The sequence below is a fragment of the Lemur catta genome, chromosome 3 (assembly GCF_020740605.2).
Source record: "Lemur catta isolate mLemCat1 chromosome 3, mLemCat1.pri, whole genome shotgun sequence".
In the NCBI taxonomy this organism is placed as follows: Eukaryota; Metazoa; Chordata; class Mammalia; order Primates; family Lemuridae; genus Lemur; species Lemur catta.
In genome coordinates, this window is record NC_059130.1 from 38,087,319 (window position 1) to 38,093,875 (window position 6,557).

General features: G+C 38.5%; 1 pseudogene; it reads right to left on the minus strand.

The window, feature by feature from the left end:
• Window positions 1–808: 808 nt before the first annotated feature.
• LOC123636048 lies at window positions 809–927 on the minus strand (annotated as a pseudogene).
• Window positions 928–6,557: the final 5,630 nt, after the last annotated feature.

A 6,557-nucleotide genomic window follows, 5' to 3' on the forward strand; every position in this document is an offset into this window, starting at 1 on the left:
TTCCCAATTTCCATTAGAGTTAACTCTCTATTGTTTCCTTCTCATTACTGAAAACATCTTAAATTTTAAAAATTACTTTAAGTTCTCTTCTCCTATTCTCACCTGAATCTACCCCAATCAGGCCTGCATCCCCAATTGCCCTGCTGAAACTGTACTGATCAAACTCACCCTTGATTTCCATGTTGCTAAATCCAATGGTTATTCTCAGTTTTCACCTTACTTAAAGTTTTAGCAGCATTGGATATAGAGATAAGTCCTTTCTCTGTAAAACTTTCTCCTCTTGGCTTACAAGATGCTACACTTGACTGAGGTTCCTCTTCCCTTTCTCAGTGCTCCTTCTCAATCTCTCTCTTTCACTCTGTTTGTTTTTCCTCATTTGTTTGTCTTCTAAAATATTGGCATACACATGCCTCAGCCCTTGGACTTCTTTATTTCTAACTATAGTCACACCATGGGTGATGTAGTCCAGGTGGCTTTAAATAGCATCTCTGTGCTGACATCATCCAAATTCATATCTCCAACCAGGATGTCTTCCCTGACCCAGAAAAATATATCCTACAGCCTAGTTGACACCTCCACCTGGATATCTAATAGGGATTACAAATTTAACATCTCCAAAGCTAAGTTCTGGGTCATTCTCCAAACCAACTTCTCTTATACTTTTCTCCATTTCAATTAATGAAACTTCATTTTTTAAATTGCAAGGATAAAAAACAAGCAACCCCTCCCCCAGACTCTAAACTTAATACCCAACCTTAACTCTTTTCTTTTTTAAAAAAATTTTGTTATTTTTTCTTTTTTTGGAAAAAGCCTACAGCACCTGGTATTCCCAGGCAGTCTCCCAGCCAAGTGCTAACCAGGATCAACCCTGCTTAGCTTCCAAGATCAGACAAGATTGGGCATATTCAGGGTGGTCTGATTATAGGCCCCAATCTTAACTTTTTTTTTGGTCTCACAACCCTCATGTGATTCATCTGAAAATACTGACAAATGGCTCCAAAATTTAACCACTTCTCACCAGCCCTGTCATGTCTCACTGTCAGTGCAGTAAATGTCCTAACTGGTGTTCAGCTTCCGTCTTTGTTCATCTACTGTCCCAGCTGATTCCCAGCAGATCAATCACAGGGACCTAAGAAAATATAAGTCAGATCATATCGTTCTCCTGCTTATTGCTCTTATTGGCTTCCACCTCATCAGACGAAAGCCCAATGTCATCACACTCACCTTGAGGGCTCTGTATAATCTGGTTCCCGCTATTTCTCTTTTCAGCCTTGCTCTCCCCACTCAGTACATCGCCCACTGCTGCCCCTGATCATACCAGGCAGCCTCCTCTCCTAGGTTTCGACCTTGCTGCTTCTTCTTCCTGGCATTCTATATTCCAAACTAATCATATGACTCACTGATTGACTTCCTTCATATTTTCACTCTAATGCACCATCTCAACAAGACTGTCCCTGATCACCTTATCTAAAATTGCAACCCTTACCCTTGACATTTCGATTCCTCTATCATGATTTATTTTTTCTCTTTACCATTTTCATTGTCTAACATACCATATATTCTAACTATTTTATCTTTCTCACTAGGATATAAACTCTACAAGGACAAGGTATTTGACTGATGTGCTTATTGTTATATCTCTTGTGGCTAGACCAATGCCTGACACATGTTAATTGCTCAATAAACATTTGTTGAATGAAAGAAAAGATCAGTTATAGGATTCTGTTCCCAAAGTTAACTTGGAATTCTCCTATTTAGAATGTCGTTCACATTTTTTCCCATAGAAACAATGCTATTGAGAGTAAGCAAGTCCTGTAACATTGGATCAAAATTTATCTATATTCTACAGTATGCCTGAAACTGGGGAGGTTAGCTGAGGTATCCGGCAATGTCTACTAGCTAGCTGTTACCAATGAGATACAATTGGAGACCACCAATCACAGTACAACTTTGCAGGAACTTTAAAAGAGGAATTACAGATTACAGTGGGAAAAGTAGGGGAAGGAGCACTTGAAATTAGAGTACATTTTATGGAAGAAGTGACATTTGAACTGGATCCATAGAGTGGATGAAAGTTTGCCAAGAAGAGAATGAGAAGAAATATTAATAGGCAGAAGGAATAAAAAATCAGATGGCACAGCATAAAAGCATATGGTATGTTCATGGAAAAGAGAACAAGCTTTCTGTGTCTGACATATTAGTGAGAGAGAGAGGTGGGTCAAAGTTGTAAAAAAATGCTTTGAGCCATGTTAGGGAGCTGAGATTTATCCTGTTGATGCTAAGAAAGGGTTTGGAATTGGAGTCCTGCAAAAGTTCATTTCTAATCATAATTTTTCTTAACATTTTGTGGCTTATCAGTTGTGGTTTTCAAATTTTCTTTGGTTTCTAGGCAATTCCAGAATTGATTGGGCTGCTTCAAAATTTAGGGAATGGGTGGGCCAAGATGGTGGACTAGAAGCTGCCTGTATAGTGCTGCTCTCGCAGAGAGGATGGAAAGTGGTGAATAGGTATCTACCTTTGGATTCATCATCTGAGTAAGAGCACTGGGAATTCACAGAGAGGAAATGAGAGTGAAGTGAAGAAGATAGAAGTAGGATGACTTGGTCAGTGGCACCAGAGGTAATTAAGGAAGGTGCTCACCATGGGAAAGGGACAGAGGAGAGAATTCGGGGCTCCATGCTTCTACTGAGGATATTGCAACTGGAATGGCAGGAGGGTCCCTCCATTGTGACAGACCTATGGACTGATACAGAGATATGTCTGGAGCCTGTGCAGTCCCATTGCTTTGGAGAGAAGAAATAGCTGGCCTGTGAACCCCAGGCACTGTGGCTGGTACCACTGTAACATCCCAACACCAGAACACTCCTTCTGCCCAGGAGTCAGACCTGTGACTGCTGCCTCCCCCTTACCCTGCTGGGTGGGGAGGGAGTGGGGAATCCCAGTACTCATGTGTGCCACATTCCCACCAATGTGCCCAGCACCTTGGCTACCCAGGTTTGCATGCATTGCAGACCTGTGGACCCTGTGGACCTCCTCTGTCCCACATGCATGCCCCATCCTGCTGGCCAACCCCATATCATGTGCATACCTTGCATCAGGGGCCAGCCCTGCCACAGTGGTCCAACGACAACCAGGAGGGAACAGGGGAGACACAAAAGAGCAGCAGTGTTAAAGGCTCAGAGAGTATCTTCCTCTCTCCTGCCTTGTCAAGCTTCCAGAGTAGCACCCAAGCACACCATCCAGGGACCCATCCCCATCTTCCCCAAATAGCAGAGATCCCAGAAGAGAAGAAAAGGTATACCATATCTGCTATCTTTTTTGAGCTGAGAGAAGTAGCCCCAGTTGAAAAGGAACCAGCACAAAATCTCTGGCAACATGAAAAAACAGGATGTCTCAACACAACCCCAAAGATTAACAATAGCTCTCCAATAATGAACTCCAACCAAAAGAAAATTGTTGAAATGACAAGTATGGAATTCAGATTATGAATGGCAAGTAAGATGAATGGAATTGAGGAGATGGTAGACAACCATCTCAAAGAAAAATTCAGGGCATGAATGAAAAATTCACTAAAGAGATAACATTACCAAAGAGATAACAGAACTTAAAAAAAATGAGTCATTTAGGGAATTTCAAAATACATTAGAAAGCTTTAACAACAGACTAGATCATTTAGGGAATTTCAAAACCCAGTAGAAAGTTTTAACAACAGACTAGACCAAGCAGAAGAAAGAATTGCAGAGCTTGAAAATAAGAATTTAGAAGTAACCCAGTCAACAAAAAATACATAAAAAGAACAAAGAAGAATGAACTATTACTGTGAGAAATATGGGATTATGCAAAATGGATGAATATAAGAACTATAGGTATCCCTGAGGGAGAAGAAGGAAAAGCAGTAAGCATGGAAAACCTGTTTGAGAGAATAATAGAAGAAAACTTTACTGGTATCACTAGAGGTTTAAATATCCAGATACAAGATGGTCATCAAACACCTGGGAAGATCCATAGAAAATAGGACATCACCAAGACATATAGTCATTAGCCTGACCAAACTTGAAAAATTTTACAAGTTGCAAGATGACAGCAACAAGTTACTTACAAAGGAAAACCCATCAGACTAACAGCAGACCTCTCAGCAGAGACCTTTAACACCAGAGGGATTGGGATCCCATTTTTAGCCTTCTTAAACAGAATAAATGCCAATCAAGAATTTTGTATCCTACAAAACAAAGTTTCATAAATGAAGGAGAAACAAAGTCTTTCCCAGACAAGAAATACTAAAAGAATTTCTTACAACTAGGTCTGCCTTACAGGAAATGCTTGGAAGTGCTCTATACATGAGCAATCAATACACACCAAAGTAAAAACACTGGAAATTTAAAGTTCACAGCTCTTATAAAACCGTAACACAAGGGAGAACACAAAACAACTAGGTATCATTCAACATAATGAGCAGAACAGTATCTCACATATCAATACTAATGTTGAGTGTAAACGGTCTTAATCCTCCATTTAAAAGATATAGACTGGCTGAATGGATGAAAAAACACATCCCACGTTTACACTGTCTCCATGAAACCAATATAACTCACAAGGATTCTCATAGACATAAGGTAAAGGGATGGAATAAAGATATTGCATGCAAATAGAAACCAAAACCAAGCAGGAGTAGCTGTTCTTATATCAGCTAAAATAGACTTTAAATCAATAAATGGTAAAAAAAAAAAAAGACAAAAAGTCATTATATAATAATAAAGGGAGGAATTCAGCAAGAAAATATAACAATCCTAAATATATATGCACCTAATGCAGGAGCTTCTAGATTCATAAAACAAATTTTATGAGATCTAAGCAAAGAAATACACAGCAACAGCATAATTGCTAGGGACTTTAACACTCCGCTGACAGAACTGGGCAGATCATCAAGCCTGAAGATCAAAAAAGAAACACTGGACTTAAACAAGATTCTAGAACAAATGTATCTAATAGGCTTCTATAGAACATTCTACCCCCAAACTGTAGAATATACATTCTTCTCATCAGCATATGACATTTTCCAAGACAGAAGACAGATCATATGCTAGCCCACAAAACGTCTCAGTAAATTCAGAAAAATCAAAACCATTCCATGTATCTTCTCAGATCACAGTGGAATAAAACTAGAAATCAATTCCAAGAGAAACTCTCAAATCTACACAAGGCCGTGGAAATTAGATAACTTAATATTGGATGATTCTTGGGTCAATGATGAAATTAAGATGGAAATCGAAAGATTTTTTTTAAGCTGAACGATGAACATAACACAAGCATCCAAAACCTATGAATACAGGAAAGCAGAGTTAAGAGGAAAAATCATAGCCTTAAATGATTACATCAAAATGACAGAAAGATCACAGAATAACAACCTAATGTCACACCTCAAAGAAATAGAAGAAGAAGAAGAAACCAAATCCAAAGATAGCAGAAGAAATAACAAAGCTCATAGCAGAACCTAGGCAAATAATTTATGAATAAGACCCCAAAAGCAAATACAACATAAACAAAAATGAGTAAATGGGACTTAATTAAACTTAAGTTTCTGCATAACAAAGGAAATAATCAACAAAGTAAATAGATAACCCACCGAATGGGAGAAAATATTCTCAAGCTATACATCTGACAGAGGGATAATATCCAGAATCTACAAAGAACTCAAACAAATTATCAAGAAGAAAACAAATAACCCCATCAAAAGTGGGCAGAAGACATGAACAGACCCTTTTCTAAAGAAGACAGACAAATGGCCAACAAATGTATGGAAAAATACTCAACATCACTAATTATCAGGGAAATGCAAATTAAAACCACAATGAGATATCACCTTATACCAGTCAGCATGGCTATTACTAAAAGTCAAAAAAGGGATAGATGTTGGCACAAGGTGGCAAAAAGGGAATGCTTATACACTGCTGGTGGGAATGTAAACTTGTACGACCGCTATGGAAAGCAGTATGGAGATTCCTCAAAGAACTAAAAGTAGACCGACCATTTGATCTAACAATCCCACTACTGGGTATCTACCGAAAGGAAAAGAAGTAATTTTGTCAAAATGACACCTGCATCAGAATGTTTATCTGAGCACAATTCACAATTGCAAAGGTATGGAATCAACCTAAGTGCCCACCAACTGATGAGTGGGTAAAGAAAATGTGGTGTACATATACTTTGTAGTACTACTTAGCCATGAAAAGGAATGAAATAATGTCTTTTGCAGCAATTTGGATGGGACTGGAGACCATTATCTTAAGTAAGTATCTCAGGAATGAAAAACAGATACCACTCTTTATGTGGTCATAAAGAGCTGTAATGGACATTAGAAACTAAGAAGGGAGGAGGTTGGGAGGGAATAAGGGATAAAAATTTACCTATCAAGTACAATGTACACTATTCTGGTGATGGGTACACTGAAAGCCCTGAGTGACTACAGCATGATAAAATTTATCCATATAGCAAAAAGCACTTGTATCACTAAATTTTTTGAAATAAAGTAAACATAGGTACTTACTGGTCTCTAGTAA